The sequence below is a fragment of the Hippoglossus hippoglossus genome, chromosome 5 (genome assembly GCF_009819705.1).
Source record: "Hippoglossus hippoglossus isolate fHipHip1 chromosome 5, fHipHip1.pri, whole genome shotgun sequence".
NCBI lineage: Eukaryota > Metazoa > Chordata > Actinopteri > Pleuronectiformes > Pleuronectidae > Hippoglossus > Hippoglossus hippoglossus.
This window is the reverse complement of record NC_047155.1, coordinates 27,595,355-27,617,289: the sequence shown is the minus strand read 5'-3', so window position 1 is coordinate 27,617,289 and position 21,935 is coordinate 27,595,355. Positions and strand designations below refer to the sequence as shown.

The window sequence follows — 21,935 nt, the reverse complement described above, 5'->3', positions numbered from 1 at the left end:
GAGCATGCAGACGACCTCCCTAAATGAACATGTCTTCAGAGACGTCACCTCACTGATCCGACCTACCTCCACATTAAGTCAATAAGGTCTTAACCTCTCCCATGCAGGTTATTAATAGACATAATTTGGACTTAATTACATGTTTATAATTCAGCAGTAATGATAGGAAGGGCTGAGCCTCTCTTTGAAGTCAGATCCCAGTTTTCTAGAAGATGGATCCGCAGCAGCCCTCCAGATCAAGCTGATAGCTTCATGTCAGCAGCCGCAGCCATCATCAAGAGAAACGTCTGTTAATTTGTTCTCTGCTCCTTCACTTTGTAAGATCATAGAGCAGCAAATATAGAAGAAACAAATATATTGCAAATAGCACTTTTATGTTCCTGTCTTTAGATTGTTGTTGCTCTTGGCATGCAGAGCGTTAAACTTACAAACCATGTTTGAACAATGCCTAGTATAGATAATTCTCATTTTTTGATTTTAGTTTTGCTGCATGTTTGGGAGGCTAAAATCCTCTCTATGTGTAAGACTGAGTAGTTTCATACACTTCAGGGAAGCTCAGAAGCTGTATTTCCACTGTCACCAGTTCATTTATAAACACAGATATACAATATGAGTGGCTGATTCGGAGGAACAATGTTCCCTTTATGTGTCCCCTCCTGTGATCATCTGTCAGCGCCCCCCCTCCCTCCCTCTCGTGTGGGTTTCCCAGCACTCAGACAGCTCCAGGTCAGTCTGTCAGGTACGTTTTACCTGCAGCTGAACTCTGCACCACCTCCACCTGTAGCCAGCAGCACCGGCAGTGCTCTCTTATCCACTAAACAAATGGTGAATTCCAGGTTCATGTCCTCAGGCTGTAATATTTCCACCACACATACACTTAATATGTTTTTACACGAAGCTCCTAATAGTGACAAGGGAGGATTTGCTGCCGTGCTGCAGCTCCTATCTAGGAAAGGATCAGGCTGCTGGTTGATTGTTTTTTTGCTTAAAAAGGACATTTACATTCTTTTACGAGTGATAAATTCACTCTGATGAAATTATTCTTCACTGTTTCACACAACTGAAAATCACTGGTCATAGAATTCAATGTAATTTAAGACAACTAAGCAAATTCATATTTCTGTAAAAATATATAAATTTCATTTTATAGTTTATATTTTTAACACTTAGTTTAGAAAAAAGTTAAATAATACTGTAAAGTTCTGTGAAACTTTTTTAACTCTTCTTTTAGCTGTCCATACATGGTGAATAATATGTAGTGATATAGAAATCTAATGCTAATTAAAAGAAGATCTCTGTTTAAAGGCCCTAAAATGTTTATGTTTTTTAAATGTAAATTTACAATGATTAAATTGTCTTGAGTAAATAAGTGTGAGGATACTCAAATAAGTTTATTTATAATATTTTTATTCATTTGGGATTGTCTGACAAGTGTTCACCAAATCAAATACTTTTGCACCTAAAAGTTTTTGAAGGCATTTTCCGTACATTAACATATCACAGACACCACAAGGTTGACACCACAGTAATCTAAGGGAACAATTTCTGCTTGGCTGGCTTTCAGAAATGTATAATCAGAAGAACAATACATCAAATCATTGGCAGACATTCCTTTGACTGGGATTCATGAATGCTCCTCATCTTCACCCAAACATCTTAACATGTCTGTTTACACAGTTTACAAGAGGGTCTGTACACGCCTGAACATTTTAGCTGCAGATCGTTTCAGTCTAGAATATATCTCACAGTATATATCTCAGAACTAGGTCATGTATATTTAAAGTTCAGACATGCATTCAGTACATTATCTGCATTATGCAAGAGTCAGATGACTGCTTCACATGATAGTAAATTAAAGTGCTCACTGATGGATTTTATACATTGATCTTCGAGGCCCTTCATTTCACATCTGGAATTAAGTGATGCAAGGGATAATAGAGCTGTTATCCTGGAAACTACACCAACCAGCGAGCTCATGTTCAATGCCTCTCAAACACAAGTCTGACCTTGAACTGTAACAAAAACTGCCTTTTTGTTACAACCAAGATGGCTGCCTCGGATGAGGGGATATCTGTTTGATCAGCGATGAAGACCGTAAACCTATTAAACAAAGTAGATGATATATTTTTTCTACAAGATGAGTAAAAAACTGCTCGCAGAAGTAGTTCAAGACATTTTTTTGTCACTGTAAGTTAATGCATGACACGTAATTCGTTCGTAGATTGATGAGTTTGAACAATTGACGTTGCTCCGCTGGTCGGTGGAGCCTCCTCCTCTGTTGCAAACAGGTGAACCCACATATTTGTGAGTAAAGTAGATATATGGTACAAAGACAAAGCTTGCTAGTGTCCACCATTTTCATAGCAAAACAACTGAACATTACTGACTTTCTTTACTGGTCAAGAAGAAATGGACTGGGTCAAGCTGACAATAAGGGCCCATCACAATGGATCACAAAACAAACTGCATCAGATGGTCTGATCCATTTCTAGACTGTGTAGCTTTCGAACTGGTCATTACAGTTTCATCATGAACTTTTCAACCCATGTTTAAATGAATGTTCAAATTTCAAATAACAAGTGACAGCCCAACTGTAAGTTTTCATTACACACTTTGTTGCTCTGATAGGTTGTAGGTCTGTTCCGTGACTCTTTGTTTCTTACCTCGGAAACCCGAAACCTGAATTGAGTATGACGTGGCAACCCACCGTGAGCTGCTGTTTTGAAGCCTTGAATTTGGCATTTTGTCCATCGCTATCTTGTTTGTGACCATATTTGGAAGAGCTGGGGGTGCAGCCTGACAGAAAACTCTTGGACACGGCACACCCGCCAACACTTGTGACCTGCATTCCATCGATGGTACTAGCTCTCACAGCTAGCTATCACACGGTATCGATGCCCCAATCTATACGGTGCTTTATCCACTATTTGACTGTAAATGGAACCGTAATTTACAAAATAGACATCATGCTGTATTGAAGAAGACTTCAAACTAGAGATTGAGACTATAAACTCAAATAACAGCAACCAGTAGTGCTGCTTTCTGCAGGTCATTCGAGAGAACAGGCACTTCCAATTTGGCTTCACTTTTCAGATACACAGTTTACGTCCATTTGTATGTAGCTAAAGTCTATGCTCTGGAGAGGCCTTTGACCTCAACCGTTTTATGCTTTTTTTATGACATCCAGAAACAAGAAGATTCCTTGGTTTTAATATCAAATAAATGGGCTGCATTTATGTATCATTTTCTCGTTTTGTGACCACTTAAAGGGTTTTACCATATAAGTTACATTCATCCATTCATACACCGCCTCTATACACAGCTCTTTCTCTATCACACACTAACAGTACAGGGATCAGTTCAGGGTTCAGTGTCTTGTGGTTTTGAACCATCGACCTTCCTGTTGGTGTACAACCTGCCCTACTTCCTGAACCACAGCCACCCATACAGAATAGTGCCCACCTCTGTACACAGAGTTTAACCGAACAGTCTTGGCACACACATAGGGACTCTTTCACGTGGAACCATTGTTACACACTGTAGGATTAAATTGCTCAGAACTGGCTGAGACCATAAAGTGTAGAGTTACAGTTGTGACACAGTTACCCAGTATGCCACACACAATGACAGGGTTCATTATATTTACTCAGACAGGGTGGCATGACAATGAAAGGAGACCAAGAGCAATTTTTGAACCCTCACAAATGATCAGCAGGGAGTTATCCATATTTAAAATGTAACACAAGGTGTAGAGATGGATACCATTTTTTACAAACTGTCCTTCCACAAACTCTGACCTTTAAAAGCAACATTTCACTATCATGTGATGAATCATCAGCATGGAATCCTGTAACTGTCTGCAAAGCCTCTAGATTTCTACCAACTACTCCTGCAGTTGCATGTTGCTTTTTCTAATTGACTCAGCCGGGGGAAGAACACCTAGATCATGTGACAGTTGGAGAAAAAGAAGATGCTCGTGCTTTGTAGGCTCCTTCCACAGACAATTAAACACATGGCTGTTTGGAGCAGAGCACACAAGCAGGTTTTACTAGTGAAGACAGGACCGCACTGGAATTCCTGAGGTGTGCACTAAGTAGGCAGTAAAAACACTCCATGTATCTATCCAGGACTCCCACACACAGTCGGCCTAGTGTAAAGTGGTCATGCATCCCGACTGATCTGTCACCAGATGCTTAGTGTGCCCCACAGCCGCTGACGGCCATGGCCCGGCTCTTTGTCTGTTTGACTGCTCCACAACAGAGCGAGTTCACATTCCCCACATCCACAGGCAGCACTCTGCACCGCTCTGTGGGAGAAGACTTTATGACGACCTGACACACATTTTGTCTCCTCAATTTGTCATCCAGTGAAAGGATGTTCATTAGCTGTGGATGGGAGCCATTTCCAGTCTGAAAAAGCAGAGGCAAGGAGCATTTGGCCTTTGTGGTGTGGTCAAGTGCAGCCAGAAACCGCACCGCTCAGCGCCAGGTCAGGCTACATTTAGCCGCACTACCTGTTCATTTAGAGGGTTTTGTCTGCCGCACTCTGGCAGTGGAGGTGTAAATCACAGGAAGACAGAGCCATCAGCACAGCCTGGAACTCCAGAAGAAAAACACTGTGTCTCTCAAGGTGAGACCCAATTCTTCATCACCATGAAGATTGTCCATTACTTGGTTTTGGGAAACTTATTGTTCCTAAAACCATTTGCATTCCAGAGCTGATTTGTTACTTGAGGCAATAACTCAAAAAAAGTCATCAAAAAGATGACAGACTGAGAGGAAAACAGTTAGATACACAGATAGAGAGGGAGAGAGAAGGATGTGTATGATGCTCAAAATGCAACTGTGGAATTCATAGAAGTGAAGGAGGAAAAAGGATCCTTCTGGTTTTCAACTTGAATCTTATTTTCACATATTCACATTCCAATTGTCTCCTTTAATACAAACGAGCTGCACCAAATTGCACAACATCAGAGGTATGAGTCACCTAAATGTGCCAGATTTTTTTCATTGAGTTTATTCCCTGGAACATCAGTGATAATGAGTTGTCTCAATGTCAAAGGGACAGAATATTCCTGGATCTGTACCCTCGTTTGGATCCGCCCAGAGACTTAATGGGTTCTTTCTTGGCCCATGTCCCATCCCACTACCAAGTTATGTGGGAATCTTCTTAGTAGTTTTTTTGCGTAATCCCACTGACAAAGAAAAAAACTAACCAACCAACAAACCTACTGACAGGGATGAACATGTAGCCTCCTTGGCAGAGGTAAAGACGGGAGAAGAAAAGTAAGATGATCAGCAAAAGTTTAAAACAAACCTTCACACTGAGTGAAAGAAAAATCTAGAGCAAACAGTTCATTTCTTAATCCCTGGTCACACTAGACAATGACTGATCAGTTCATCATTTATGTTAGACGATTGGTAAAGCTTGCAGAGCTAGTCACATTGGCTATTTGATCATGAGCAATCGAGTTTTGTCTCAACTGTCCACACCTCTTTTGAACAGGGCTTTACTACAGTGGACATGGTGTTTGTGTGAAAAATACAGATCTGTAGGATTCTTTCAAAGTTCAGCTGGTTTGTGACAGGTCCATTCAGACGTTCACCAAACATGACTCCAAACATTTGTGAGGCTTCAAAAAGTCTATCTGTTTTAAATGGGGGTGTGGTCGTAAACATCCATTACAATTAAGATTATACTCATTGAAGCAGTGCACACAATACTCACTTGTTGTTTTACCTCCAAACTAAGTGTTTTAGTTCAAAGGTTCACAAACGTTTCAGCCCCAACCTCCAAAACATTATCCCATATTATAATATTTGAGCCACAATTCAAGAAATTCAAAACAAAGACTAAAAGATTTTATTTTTAGTCAAGCCTTTGCTGAGCCACAAAGCTGAGTTTATGTTAACCATCTATATAATTAATTTTACTTGGACTAATACTTGAATGTGGGAGAAAATGTAAGAGTAATGTGTACCTACAGTAAAGCAAGTGCAGATGGATGTGTTGTCAGGATATATTGATACTGATAGGCATCAGAAATTTATTGTAAGAGCCACTGACAAAATGTGAAGCCATGAGAAACATCTGATACTCAAAGTAAACATGGGGTGAACATTGTGAACACATACGTTTTTAATGTTTTGTCTGTCTGAAACATGGAGGAGCCTCAGTGCTGATCTGCAAAATCTGACACGTTACACAGAAATTTCCGTATTATGATTCAAATGCACAAAAATGCATTCTGCGACTATGAGTAACCGTGCCTGCCATTGCTTGCTGGTTTTTGTTGTGCATGTACGCACTTGGGCAAAACCCAAGCAAGTGTGATTCACTTGTTATCCATTGGAGTCTGATGGAAGTCTTTTCACAGCCTAAATAAATCACCTTGAAACTGAGCTGATCTTGGCAGAGCCCAACAAGTAGCTTTGATTGAGGCCTTAAAGAAATGTTTGTGTGTCTGTGTGTGTGTGTGTGTGTGTGTGTGTGTGTGTGTGTGTGTGTGTGTGTGTGTGTGTGTGTGTGTGTGTGTGTGTGTGTGTGTGTGTGTGTGTGTGTGTGTGTGGTGTCACAGAAGCAGCACAGGAGCAGACTGCATGCCACACAGTGAGACAGCACTGGGATCAGTCATCGGAACCATTATCCTTTGTTGTAGCCAGACCCACCTACGTCAGGCGATGAAAGTTCAGGTTAAAGTGCACTCGGTGGAGAAAGGCTCCCTGCTCTCTGCCTTCTCAAATCCCCACGTTGATGTGGCTTGATAGGACGGAGATGTTTGCATCCATTCCATGACTGTGTGACTCACTGTGCAGGGATCCTAATGAAGAGCTTTTTAAAGTAATTACACAAGAGCTCAGGTTCATTCCCAGTTGCCGATTCCACTGCTTACACATTATTTGAAAGTAAATGAAAAGGTTGCATTGGTCTTTAAATACGTATGTTTCAATTCTATGTCTCAGAGAAAATGTATTGTGGATCATCATTTTTAAAGAAAAAAAGAATCGTGCCGCTCTATGTCCAAGAAGGAAGCAACATGGTTAACAGGAATGTTAACTATTAGCTACAGACATGTGGGCAGAGCCATGGATCGAATACACTCAATTTACACTCTCTCTCTCTCCATATATATATTCTCAGATCAAATTAACTGCTTTAGATTCAGCAGCTGGCGAGATAATTTATTTCATGATTTTAGAGAACTGTGGGATTGGTAACAAGGTCAATGACCTACTGATCTTATGTCTTCTAACCGTCTGGATTATACGACCCAGCTAATAAACTACACTTACTTCCTTGGTTTGCACTCTGCAGATCTGTTCCCTGAAATTATAGTCAATGTCATTTCATGCCTTTATCATTGTTCATTCACCCAAAGCTATTTATCGTTCTTATTTCCTGATTGTCAGTGTGGTTTTTGCTAAGTGCAATATTGTGTTAAGTCTCTACATTTCTTTAGGTGTAGCTTTTTAAAGTAATATTTCATTGCAGGGACAAAAAGCGGACGAGAACCTTGCACTTTCAAACACAATCTCTACGTCTATTTTATTTATGGACTATATTATTTATTCCCTTACAACAACAGGATCTAGATTCACAGGAGGCTTCAGATAATTCCCTCCAAGCCTCGCAGCCCAACCACAAACACAGGAGAGGCCACCCACAAAAATGTTTCTAATAACAGCTCCAATCTGCACTGATAAGCCCAACGCCAAGATAAATAAGAACACGCTCCTCTGCCAGCCTCCTAGTTTACACTGCAAATACTGCAGGAGTGTGCAAGGCAGTTGGTCAACACTTCCTCTTTTGAATCTGCACCACCGCAAATACAGGTTACAGGTTCTGATCTGCAGGGCTCGTCGAAGCGGCAGGTAAATATCCTGCCCTTGGAGTGTTTCATAAACCTGGTCCAGTGATTAGTTCAAACATCTCCTCTGAATAATGCTGTTCTTTACACTGATGAAGTATTTATTCAGTTTGAGAAAAGGGTTTCTTTTTTTAAAATTGCAGTCATCTATCAACACTCCAAAAGGAAAACTGATCCAGTAATGGCCGATTCAACTTTAAAATCGAAGTATTTCCAATTCTAAAACACCTGCCTGTTAGATCTCCTAAAACCGCTTTCTTCTTGAATTTTGAAGTGTTTGAACTGACTGTGCACGTGCTAACCTCCTAAATTCATTATCACCTATGATTTGTACTTGTTGAACGGATGAAACAGATCCTTGAACCCGTTTTGTTTATCAAACACAGAGCTTGGTAAAATATCTGCCACATCAGAGGGGGGAAAAAAACGTCTGGCCAGTCTGAGAGGGGAATTAACAGGAAACACAAAGTCGCGTGTCGAAAGACAACTGATGGAACGGAAGCAGAGCTGTGCTTTGTTGGCCGGTCAGGTGTCATCTCTCCCCTGACCCCTGGTTAAGCTTTAAGACAGCACACACCTTAACGTGGCCGATTAGAGAACATGTTCACACACACAGACACACACACACACCTGTTTCATTTGTTTGAAACATTGTTTGTTAAGACAGACAGCATTGGAAAAATAAAAAATAAATTTGTGTCATCATAAATTTAAAATAATAACATGTCTCTGTGAAGCTGAAAGACTCTTTGGATCATTTGGATGAAGTGTGTAGCCACACTGATGCAGTAGGTCCCCTGGTTTTGGCTTGATAAACAATAAATGTTTTCCAGACATTTATTGTGTCCTGAGGTTGAATCCGACAGACTTTAGAGAAAAGTGTCATCCATCAACAGGTCAAAATGTCTAATTGTCCACTTTTACTTACAAAGCATGTTAACATGCTAACATGTAGATCCTAACCAGATCAAGTGTAGCGTAAAATGTTTCAGAAGGTTTAGAGTTCTCTACAAGCAGAAGTTGTCATCTGAATATATTAAATCAATTTACTTCTTCATTGTTTCAGGTCCCATTATTGTCACTTTATATAACCTTATAGCTATGACCTTTAACAGAGAGAAGGATTTTAGACATCAGATGTATGATTAAATTTTTTTCCATTATTTTTAAGTTGGAAATATTTATCAAGCCTTTTTACCAGGTCCATTTTTTTGGAGAGGAGTTGTCTGCACATTCAGTCGCCCCAACGATGAAAACTGAAGGAATCCTAACTCAAAAACGAGCTTGGCCCCCTAGAAACAAGCTGAGCTACTCTCATAGGGTTGTGTATAGTTTTGTTTTTTTCAGATACCGAACTGATATGTTTTTCTTAAAAAAAAAGCACAAAAGGACAGTTGACGATAAAAAGCACTTTTTTTAATGCCAAGGCAAATTGGAAGTTGAACATATTAACCATTAACAGTTTAAAATATACTTAGATATATAAATAAGTGCAAACCTCTGGATAAATTTAAATAACAAAATCACATACAAAATAAAACCTAACCCAACTACAATAGTTTAGCACTAAATAACAGTTTCAGTGCGGAACACAGTAAAATACTCCAGCTCCAAACCCCCCATCGATTGTCTCCCCCAGCCGGGACCAGGGACGCCCACACTGCGTCGATGTGCTCGACATGGGGTCATGCAATCAGTCAAACACGGAGCGTCTCTCTGCTTTCAAATGTTTACCGTGTGTCGGAAAATGCTTCATCAAATTTCTCGTGTTTCTCTCTTCACAGGGTATTGTTTTCAAACATTTACTTCACATCTCAGTGACAGAATTCTTTCCCAGCCACACATTCAACTGTGTAGCTTTGGCATTTTGTTGTCGTGTCGACTGCAGTTTGAGGTAGCTACTGGCTGTAGGCTAATTGTACATGCTGCCAGAGCCATACAGAGAGTATCATGCTACCAGAGTTGAGTGTTTCCTTAACTAGGCATGTGCATTTATGTTGCCTGTACGCAGGAGCTATTTCAGCAAAGAGCTCAGACACCGAGATCTGTGCTGTTATTGAGTCCAGCACGTACCAGCCTTGGAGGAACCTGTGCCTGATTGGCATTGGATTTCCATACCCAGCCTTATTTCTGGTGTCTGCTGAAGAGAGTAGCCCCACTTGAATGTGAAATGCTACATAAAAAGTTAGAAAAAATGTAAATGGAATAAGAAAAAAAAACGTCCTCTAAAGTGAGCAATGATAGACAACTCTGCGTGGCAGCACTTCAATCGGATTTGTTGAGTGATAACCTAAAGAATAAATTGAATCAAACTGTTTATTTCAAACATAAGGCAGACGTGTTACACCATGATAAGTAGTTCCAAACCCTAGAGACGTAATATCAAGTAAGCACAAGCAGGAGCACAAGCTCCCAAGAAGAAGCCCTTCATCTTTTCTGTATGTAGAGATAATGATCTATAGAGTCTTCGCATCAACGCAACCATGAGTCCCGGGAATGCCCAGACTCTTCAACACAGCATCGGATGTAAGAATCAATATGAAGTTTCTCTACGGTCTGTAGCTCACTACCTGTTTATCCCCCATCACACAGCACAGTCACTTTCATGATGGGACCCCTACCTTTGTGTCACACAGCAACTCAAGCATACACCTGACTGGAGAACGCCGAATGAAAACAACTCCGCTGGACAGAATCACACATTTGATGAATTACATTTTGCTTTGCTCAAAGTATTTCATAGGAAAACAAATCCATCCATCTAGTTTCCTGACTTAAAGAAACAATCAACCGCTATAACAAAACACATCGACTGGGCTCTTTTAAATGTTAAATGGCAGTTACTAACATGGGGGGAAATGCAGAAATTTACTAGGTCTACCTGTTGAAATGAATGTCTGACACGCAGTTAAGCTGCAGATAAGTGTAAGAGAAAAAATAGGCTCACCCCATTGTGATCTCAATGAGCACACAACAAAATGAAGAGCTACAATATGATGATGTAATGTGTGAATTCTTTGTATTCATTAAGGTGTAAGGGCAGAAATCAGGATTATCAGTGTTAGGATGTCTTGTCTTGTGCTTTTTGTCGCTGACTACGATTACATGGACACCAATATTCCTACAGTCGACTTTATTCCACCAGTTTTAAAACCCCAACCCTGAATAGTTTAAAGTAGGATGTTACTATATATATATATATATATATATATATATATATATATATTGCAATAGCTGCAACTCTATATTTTTCCATTTTATTAACACCCAGGGGATGTGTGATAAAGCAGTTGGTAACTTTTGTATGTCGATGTTGCAAAATGCCGTGAAAACTCCAATAGGACATTATTATATGATTAAGATGTGTACATAATGTGACTTCAGTCATCTTAATTCATTATTGTTTACTAGGAGTATTACCTTAGTAAGTCCAGGTAATCAGTAGATGCTGTTTACATGGCAGCTTCCAATTCAGACTATTGGCTTAATCATGTTAATATCAGGATATCGGTATGCATGTGAACACAGTCACTGTTTTTTTTATATATGCTAAAAGGTTTTGCTTATTGTGACAAACCCACAGGATTCTCTCAGCTCTACACTGCTTTGTAGCCTCTTTTTACTCTGGTCTTCTGGCCAATACACCCACGACAACACTGTTTCCACCAGCAGCAGGCCACTGTTTTCAGTCAAATAACTCTGATAAACCCATCATCCACTTTGTTCTTACAATCAAAGAACTGGACTTATATTGGCTTATTGACTCCAAAATGAACAAGTGTTCGTCCTGTTCTGCCGGATAGCAAACATGTGAGTGCATTCACTGTACTAACTCTATAAATAAAGGAAAAATATGTCAACATTGCATTTATGTGGCCAATAGTTAATACTCCTTTAACTACAAGCTGCCACAAGTGGATATTGTAGCAAGACAACCAGGTGTAAACTGCATCACTTAACTGTAATAAAAAATGTTTATGAATTCAGTTTGCAGCATGTGTTTTCAAACCTGTTTAAGTACAAAGTAGTTTACAACATTATTGAGACAAAGTTCTAGCCTATCATGCAAGTTTGGATCCTATGCTGTAGGTTGGCTTTGGCCTCGTTCTGCTGTACCTGGGTCACAATAAAGCAACCCAACACATTTTCTACACTTTATACCAAAGTGAAGGAAGGTCTGTAGTCGCTAAAAGGTGGTAGACTTCCCAGACTCTGCTGACTGAGGGCGTGACAGAAACATATTTGTCTGAAAACTCAAAGTAGGAAAACTGTCACTCCGCGGCAGGGGAGGTCTGGGACAATAATTCAGGTCGGGAATTCGACTCATTTCCAGGCCACACTTCACGGAAAGGACCAGAACCATTTGGGTTATATCACTGCCCTCTGCCATCTTTTCACTGATGTCATCTTTGCCAAGTGCCATAAGAATCTCCATTTCTGTTGCTAAAACCACAACAGTGAAAATATGATATTTCCAAGCGCTTTTACTTTCAAAATGTAGATTGTCCTGATATTGTCTGGGTGAAAATCTGAGATGGTGAACCGTCATTGTGAAGTGAAATTAGTCTGTGGAAACACGTCGCTTCTTAATGATAGTCTGTTGTTTTGTTGCTCGAATTAAGTTTTTCTTCAATATAAAGTTATTCAGACAGTGGTAATGAGAAATCAAAATAGTTTTGTGTGACTAGAAAAATATCACTATGCATCAAGAACATTAAAGTCTAACAACTGGAAAACACACAAGACATTGTCTTTGTACTCCAAAGGCTCATGGGTCAGGTGCCACGGAGGAGACTCAGCAGTGCTCACAGAGAGAGGAGGAAGAGGAGGCACAGGAGGAAGAGGCCAGAAACGATCAGTGTTTCTGACGGAGAGGAAGACGTCGCACTTCTCCCCTTCTCTCGGTCTCTCTGCCCCCACATTCATTTATTCATTTTACTACATGTTACTAACTATGTGGCTTTTTCCTCCCATAGTCTCTCTATGGGTTGTTGCTGCTATCATTAATAATCGATAACATCTTTACACTCTTATTGTTTTCATTATAACTGGTCAGAGCTGATACCTGATGGTGCTCCTGGTCTCTCTCTCCTTTTTTTGTTTTATTTTCAATAAAAATATATCAATTATTTGAGGGATATAATTGTTGGTTCTAACTTTAATAAATCAAGTCATCAAAATGAACAGGATTCTATTTATTCTTTGACGGAAATCGACGGTCAGGCTCTGCTGCTTCTCATCGAGGACCACCTGGTCAGCACCATGAACCTGAAACTGGGACCTGCACTCAAACTTTGTACCCACAGCAACTCTCTGAAAGATGCATGAGCCTTTAACATTCCTACTCGGGACCAGGAAGAAGAAAACTGTTTTTCTGGCTGATTTCTGATTTCACCTGTGATCTGAAATCCTGGACCCTGAATACTGTTGCTGTGTTGTGTTGTTGTGATAGTAGCACACTAAACCATTCACACTGATGTATTTAACTCCAACACTGTGTTAATTGATCTGAGCCACGAATCCTGTATCTATATTCAGAAAGACATACACAGGTAGATGTTACTTTACTTGTTATATTTATTTACAGGATTGACCATATTTATAATATTTACGTCATTCAAATATTTCTGATATTTACATGTGTCCAAAGGGGGAACGGGTGAGGGGTTTGTTTTGAGGAGGAGGAAAAGGGTGAGGGAGGGGTGGGAGTGGGAGGCAGGGGCAAGGAGGGGAGGAGTGGGTGAGGTAAGAATGGGTGAAGGGAAAAGGTTGAGAGGTTTCAGGACAAACTACTATCTCCTCATCCCTCTCTTCTTTGTGCAATGATTGTCTGCTGGTTCAGGAGTGTGTCTTTGTTCTAGACCTTCACTGTCGCCAGCTGCTGCTCCTCTCTCCTCCACATCCTCTCTACACTCTCCAGCTCGTTCTCTGTCTCACTCAGCTTTTCAAAGAAGGCCAGGTAGGATTTGGTGGAAGCTTGTCTCTTCTTTGTTTCAGTCTTTATCAGCTCGTCCTTCTGTCTCACTACTTCCTCGAGCTTCGTCCGTTCACTTTTCAGTTGGTGAACTTGTTCTTTTAGAGACCTGTTTTCTTTGTTGACGGCCTCCACCTTTCTGCAGCTCAGTCCCTCAGTTGGAGTCATCTCCTGCTGCAGCTTCACCTCCAGCGTCTCTGCCCAACTCTTTATCAGATTCTTTTCTTTGGCAGTGAGCACGGCCAGGCAGTCGATGTAGGCGTTGATACGAGTTCTCCTTTTATTAGTTTCACTCATTATGAGCTGGTTCTTGTTTGTGAGCTCATCCTCCAGCCTCCTCTGTCCGACCTTCAGCAGGTTGACCTTCTCCTTCAGAGCCTGGTTCTCCTTCTCCACCTCCACCTCTCTGCTCCAGCTTGTCTCGGGCTGAGGTGGCTCCTGGTGCAGACTTGCATTCAGACTCTGACACTTGGCCTGACACTCAGTGAGCTCGACCAGGCAGTCGATGTAGGCTTTGCAGCGAGCACGCCGTTTCTTGGTCTCTTTTTTTATGAGACCATCTTTGTCTTTCAGCTGGTCCTGCAGCTGCCCCACCTGCTCCTTCAGAGACGAGTTTCCATCTTTAAGAGCCTTAATCTCACTCATGGCTCGGAGGAGTTCGGCTTTGAGGGTTGTCACAAGGTCTTGTTGCTGCATGGTTCACAATGGAGACAAGATCTACTTCTTGATGAAGCTAACTCAAGTTCAAACAGCTGATGCAGAGTTTTCTCTCGTCTGCTCAGTTGTTTGTTGTCTTCTTGTCGGTTGGTGGTTGTCGAGGATTCGTTCTCTCAAGAAGCGTCTGCTCTCGTCTGGATCTTGGAGGCAAATGACGTTTGTCTGCAGGCGACAACATGAAATAGTGTGTAAGATTTAGGTGAAATTGATCTATTGACAAACATTCAATATAAAACAATTGATACAGAGAGAGAGAGAGAGAGAGAGAGAGAGAGAGAGAGAGAGAGAGAGAGAGAGAGAGATTTACTAAAGAAACACAAGAACACTAGACGAGCCGTCAACAATATTCCCACATTTGTCTCGAAAACAAGTTGGTGCAACTCAAGGGGTTTTTCCCATTTGAATTAATACATTTCACAACAACCAGCACAGAAACCAGCACATTATCAACATTTAACAGCAGCAGGTAACAGCAGCAGCTTCAAACTTTACAGTAGCTTCATTTCAAACTTAAATTATGAGCCTGAATTGTATAGGTTAGCATGCTGGATAAATACAGACTTCAAGAGAGTGAGACATCACTTACCTCACACACGGTCAGAGTGGAATAACAAACTTTAACAGTATTTAAGGCAAAGTCAAAAAGACAACCGCCAATCAGAGGTCTCCTGTTGAAGATGTCCAATCAGATTCGTCCTGTTGTCACAGCCACAGTGGAGTTATTGATGGAATGTCACTGTCAATCAAAATCAACTTCAAATTCAAATCTCAGCATCTGGTTGCTATGGTGATGGAAACACCTACTCATTCATTTCAGTAAATACTTTCTTTTACACTAACTCATGAAGATATTTTGATGACTACATTTGATTAACATTTGAACTAATAATAATAATGTTATGAATACTGTTATTTAATACACTTTAATATGTTTAAAACTCTTGCTTCTGTCTTTGTGTGTGTAAATAATCCTTTATTAGCCCTTAGTCCCACAATTTGCCAGTTGCCATGAGGACGGTGTAACTTACTGTTCAGAAACCTAACGGCTGGGTAGATGTGGCTGGTCTTCTACAGCTGTATCCAAGCATACCAACAGGACTTTCAGCTGTGTTTACCAGAGAGATCGTCACTGTGCCAGAATGAGACCGATGATAGGCCTGGTCGCTTGTCACTCAAAGTGCAGTCAGCCAATCATAAATAATTAATGTGGTAGGCGAAAACAGGCTGTTCTGTCTGGAGGGCCAGAGAGAGGCAGAAGAGAGGACATGAAAATACACATTGCAGCAGTTTTTGGGACTTTAAACCACTGTTATCATCTCGGGGTACCAATACCTCAAATTAAGTCCCAGAAAGGTGTAAAATATGGGCCCTTTAATGTCATTCATCAGAAACACTAATTAATCTGCTGACTTGATTGACTGAAACAGTCAATAAACCAATTTACCATGCCCACTGAGTACTGAAAGCACCGGAGACTGACCAATACCCTGAGTAGCATTTTAAGTGTCAACACTCATAAAGCCTAAGGCATAGCTCAGAGTAAACAAGTTTTTTAGTGGGGAGATCATCCATCATAGCAACTGGAAAACTGGGTCAGGACAACCACTCCTGGTCGATCAAATGACACATCTGCACAGAATATTGAGAATAACATTTACATTTATGTTGCACATAAGTCCTCAGCCATTAAGTCAGATATGAGAGACTAAAACCATACCTGGTCAATACACTCTCATTTTTGAGTGGATCTGCTACAGGTCTTTTGACCTTTTAGATGAAATGATAAATCTTGGGCAGTTTGAAGGTGTTCAGAGAAATCAAACAACGATGTTGTTGCCATCACTCTAAAGTCATCTTTCGTACGTCCTGTAAACTAAGAGCTTTTGAAAAAGGAGCAGAGGGAATTACCACAGTGCCCCGGGGGCTAAGACAGAGCTGATAATAGCTGCACTGCACTCATCATGGCATGCAGTGAGTAATTAAAAAGCTACCTGTAGTTTCTTGCTGCCGTACAAAAGGAATGAACCACTCTGACGGTCAAGGTGAGGAGCTGTTAACCACTTACAGTTTTTTCTTTTTAAGAGATTAATACATTAAAATCTCCACTTTCATGAGTTGCAAAACATGTTAGGATATGACACTGGGCATATTAGTTGTGTTGATCACTAGTTAAACGTTTACATAAGTAAACAGATAAACAGTCTGATGTGTGTGTTTCTCAGCGCGTTTCAGATTTATTATGTCCTCAAGAGGTCAACCAAAATCAATTAGTATCCCTTTAAAGTTTGAATGATTTTAAAATGTATGGCTCCATCAGAAATGTCAACAAGTGGAGGATTTAAGGTTTAATGCTGAGATTTGACATAATCCAGTGAATGAGTGAAGGAAAGCAAGCATGACAGGGGTGCTGGCGGGAAGCAGGTGTGAACTGACTGGTGAATTGACCGTCTGATGCTGAGGTGAGATCTACTCTCCTGCATGGAGTATAGTGGCACACATCATGTGTTACTTGTATCGTTCACTAAGTGGCGCTGGACAACATACATCAAACAATAATTATGACTCTGCACATCAAGTGTAGACCACAACATGAAAACTTAATGCACATCAAATGATGATTGTCACACAAAGTCTACTTCCTGTTCCCAGAGGGTGGCAGTATAACTATGACTGAATATTTGTATGCAAATGTCTTCTGGTTTGGGGCACAATGTTATCAAACATCACAGTATTTAGTTGTATTGCTGTAATTTCCTGTTTCATGATGGAACATGAAATTCCTCCACGCTGCCTGGGCTGCACTGGGCAATGAAAACTCATTATTTTCAAAATAACGCATCATCAAGGTCTTGTGACCAAGTTAGAGGTGGAGCGGGTCAACCCACTACATCAAAGTATCATATGAAAATACGACATTTCCTGTTTTCACCAGGTTGAGTTATAGCTGTAACCGAATCTTAGCATGTTGATGTCTTTAGGCCGGAAATCTTAATAAAAATATATGTTGGGGGCAACAACTACCTGTGTCAAGGCAAAATCCTTGAAATTTGCCATATCACCACAGACTGTGGTCAGCTAGTCAACAATAACTCAGAAACATCACAGTTTAGCACTGCAGAGGTCATATGATTAGAATTTGCCAATTTGCTTTAATTGTCTAGGGGGAGTTTGTTAAAGTACAGCACCTGTAAATGGCAAAAACTGCATCAGCATTGCATAGATAATTCAAAATAGCTGACTTCCTGTTCGAGTCAGGGCCCGAGCACCGAACAGTAAGAGACAGTGGGAGGCCCTATTGAAATTGTAAGGATTATTAGGGCCCGAGCACCTCCGGGGGGAGGCCCTATTGTATTTCGAAGGATTTGTATTTCCCTTTTGGGGCTTTTTCACGGCCTAGACATGCTCAAATTGTTACCAAAGTTTGCAGGGAATTCAAAACCCCAAAAAGTTATTGTATTCTGGAGTAATTTGAAATGGGCGTGGAAAAATGGCTCAACAGCGCCATCTAAGGAAAAGCCCCTCAGTTAGCTTTCACCGATCTTCACAAAAATCGTAGCCCAGGTGTATCATGACCAGACAAACAAAAAAGGTCAGAGGTGCAATTGGAAAAAAGCAACAGGAAGCCCGCCATTTTGACTTTAGTGGCCATATTGCCCATTTTCCACATTTTTACTTTGATGTACTTGTCCCAGGGCTTTCATCTGATCAACTTCATATGGAGATGAGTGTCATCACAGCAAGATGGAGATGAAAACTACCTCAAAGATCGATTTTTCGTCACACGGTGTGACCGTGGCGTGGCCTCAAAGTTTGATTACATGCCATCAAAACACGAGGTTCTGTATCTTGGACATACGTGGTCCAATCGAGTCCAAACTAGACATGTAAGACAAGATACCCGGCCTGATGACATCTACACAGAAATTATGAATTGAAATCACAGCGCCCCCTGGTGGCAACAGGAAATGTCTTGTTTTTGGAACGTCTTACACTTGGAAGTATTCCTCCTCATCCACTGACCACAACCATGTCAAACTGTATCAAATGGGTTTCAAGACATTGATAATGTAGGCATAAGATTACTGTGACTTTTCTTCAAACGCCATAATAGTGGCGTGGCGTCAAAATTCATCAACTCGCCGTGACACACGAAATTGCTGTAACTTCCGTGTTCATGGGTCAGCCCCGGCACTACGATTGGCCGACATCTACAAAAATCGATAGGGACATGTGTCTTTTCATAACAAACAAATAAGTCTCTTGGATAGATATGCTAGACCAAACAGGAAGCCCGCCATTTTGACTTTAATGGCCATTTTGGCAGTGATCATGAAACTTCTGTCTCATGATCAGAGTCCAAGCCTGAACAGCTCTATGTGTCAATATTTCCTCAGTGTCATAGCGCCACCTACTGATTCGCCATGAAACAGGAAGTACTTTGTAAATCCACTCTGCATATCCAACCGGCTCCGAACTACTGACCTATGATCACAATCCTGACCTGAACACATCCATATATTAATATTCGTTCAGGGTCATAGCGCCACCTACTGATCAGTGTGAAAATTAAGTTGTTGTAACATTGTCCAATTGACACAAAATTGCTCATGCTACATCAGAGCCCCTACTTGAACAGATATATTAGTCTGTAGGTAATAATAGAGATGGTGCCACCTACTGGCAACAGGAAGTAAGCTTTGTTTTACAACTATCATTCGATTTACAAAAAACTTTCACCGTGTGATCTGCAATTGATAGCGTGGACCGTAATGAGCAATTAGCAGGCAAGGATCGACATCGCGTGACGGACGCAGGAAGTGAAGCGTTTATCCTTGCCGCAGTGCGCAAAATGCATGCAACGCAGAGACGTGCGCTTGGTCATTGATCACTCTCTCCACTAACCGCAACAGGCTTCGAAATGCGTGTGCTCGGGCCCGTCAGTGCTACAACGTAGCCCTAGTTATTAAAAAAAAATTTCAGGCAAATGAATTGGCTTTTTGAGGGCTTTAACATGCTCAACTTCCTACCAAACTTTGCAGAAAATTTGAAAGTGGTGAAAATGTACGTATTCTGGAGTAATTTTAAATGGGCGTGGCAAAATGGCTCATAATTTACATTTATTTTATTATTCTTTGTGCAGGTTCCAGTTTCAGTGTTGTTTGGTAACGCACAATGCACAAAGTTGTTGTCGTGCTCATGTTTCATGCATGAGATTCGGTGCAACTTTAGACCAACATTACAACAGTGATCTGCAAAGTTTCCAGAACATTGTTATGTTAGGGAGGAGGAGGAGGTTATAAGGTTAAATTTCAGGTTTCCCCAAAACCAAGTCACAAATGTACAAAAATGTCCCAGTTTCTTCTTCTGCTGTCTGTTGAAGGCAACGGTAAAAGTACAAAATCCACGTTACCACAACATTTACTCGCATGTGAAAGACGTGGCCACAATTCAATGTATTTGAAGTCGGCAAAATTAAATCCTCTATCACTGAAACATGCAATGTATTCTAGTCCACCAGCAGCACCACTGTAATGCATGATAATGATGAGATTTCATTGGGTTCAGTGTCTGAGACCTCGGGTTCAGGGTCACCGGCGTCCACTTCAGGGTCTGGGAGGTGGTGGTTGCATTCGTACATCTGACCTCCGTGCTCCTTGCTCTTTCTTTGCTCGATCGTCTTGAACTCGTCCTCAGAGAATCCAAAACCGACAAAAATCTTTGGCCACTCTTTGCAGAAGGCAGCTCCCACAAAAACCACGGGCTCCGTTTGAGTGAGTCCACTCGTCTTCTTCCTCAGGTTTGATGGAGCCCTTTGTTGTGTCTTCCTTGCAGAGCTTGAAGGCTCCACCAACACAACACGCTCACTTTCATCCAGCTTCTCCTGGATCGTTGTCTCTTCTTGTGCAGTTTGGTCCAATTCTATCTGTGGTTTCTTATCCACAGTGAACTTGGACGACACAGCTGAGCCTGGAGCTTCATCCTTGGCCTGAGGAACATCAGACTGTTTCAGTCCTAAGAATGACTTACTTCTTGATTCAATTGTGCTCTTCAACATGAGGGAAATCCTGGGGGACATCTTCTCTTCTTTTGCTATGACCTCCATCTGGTTATAATATGAATTCATGACCCGCAAGGCTGTTACCACCTCAAGATCCTGGCCGATAACCTTGAGGAGCTCACACAGGCTCTCCAGAGACTCAGCATCTTGCTTATTTATAAGTCCCTTGATGCAGCTGTGCATGACAGCCTAGCTCAGAATATATGTCTTATAGAGCTCCCCCATGAACTGAATGGTGCTCACTGAGCAACTGAGTGTTGTCTCCCTCTTCCCATTGAGGTCATTACTGCCAAAGATGCTGTTAAACTCTACATGGCAGTGCTCAACAAGCAGAGCTTGGAAGCTGACAACAACTGTTGGATCAGCTGTGGATGGGACTCGGACCTGAAAAGTAGAAAACCACAAAGAAATATTGTTTAGACAATTTCAACTCACATTCCTTGGGAAACATAGTGATATTTATATGATTATATATGTACAGTGTAAAAGGATTGCATGACTTACCACTGAGAGGCAGCAGCAAATTTTGGCAAAGAGTCCAGAGCAGTTAGGTCTGACCATCGCCTTCTCATAGGTGAGGTTCACCACCTCCTTCAGACTCTCCTCAGTGAACAGGTGCAGTGTCTTCAACTGTGTGATCGAATCCTGAAGAGTTTCAGGAGACAGCTCACTGAGGATACTTTCAACAAAGCTCAGCCTCTTGTGCTTGAGCTGCTCCTCACTCTCAGCTTCCTTAACCCTCTTGGTGGATGAAGATGCACACTGCATGAAAAGAAGAATTTGGGTAAGTTAGTGTCGCTGCAAATTTTGGTGGAATTTCAGGTTAACGGCTGTTCACAGGAATCTGCAGGCAGCACAGAAAACTGCCAGGTACTGCCGGGAATTGACGCGGGGTTCCAGTTTCTGGCAGTTTTACAAGCCTGAGAATGTTGGGAGGTGACCCCCCTGCTCCTAGGCCTAGGGGAGGCTTTCACGTGTAAATGACATTGCTGTGAGCTTTACAAATGCAAATCAGGATAGTTTCACTCAGTGGTGCAGAGGTAACACCTTTTTCTAAAAGGTACTAACTAAGGTACCAACTAAAATTTCTGGCATAAGTACACCAGGCTTAAAATAAATATAAAATCAGAAATTGTAGCTTATATAGATTTCCCTTATGTAAGTAAGTCTGCTATAATGAATTACATTGTATACCATGAGCAAAGGTCAATGCTATGAAACAAATTTGAAACAGTGCAATTTATTTCAACATTTGCCTGTCAAGCTCATCCAAGATAATATGTTGTAATGGAGAGAGTGGCACCACTGTACAGTTTTCT

General features: G+C 41.1%; 1 long non-coding RNA gene across 1 annotated transcript; it reads left to right on the top strand.

Moving 5' to 3' along the window:
- The first annotated feature begins 18,888 nt into the window (after positions 1–18,888).
- Positions 18,889–21,683, top strand: LOC117761553. Its single transcript, XR_004613848.1, has 3 exons — positions 18,889–18,898; positions 19,852–19,859; positions 21,517–21,683. It is a non-coding gene; the product is annotated as an uncharacterized LOC117761553 (long non-coding RNA).
- The last annotated feature ends 252 nt before the right edge of the window (positions 21,684–21,935 follow it).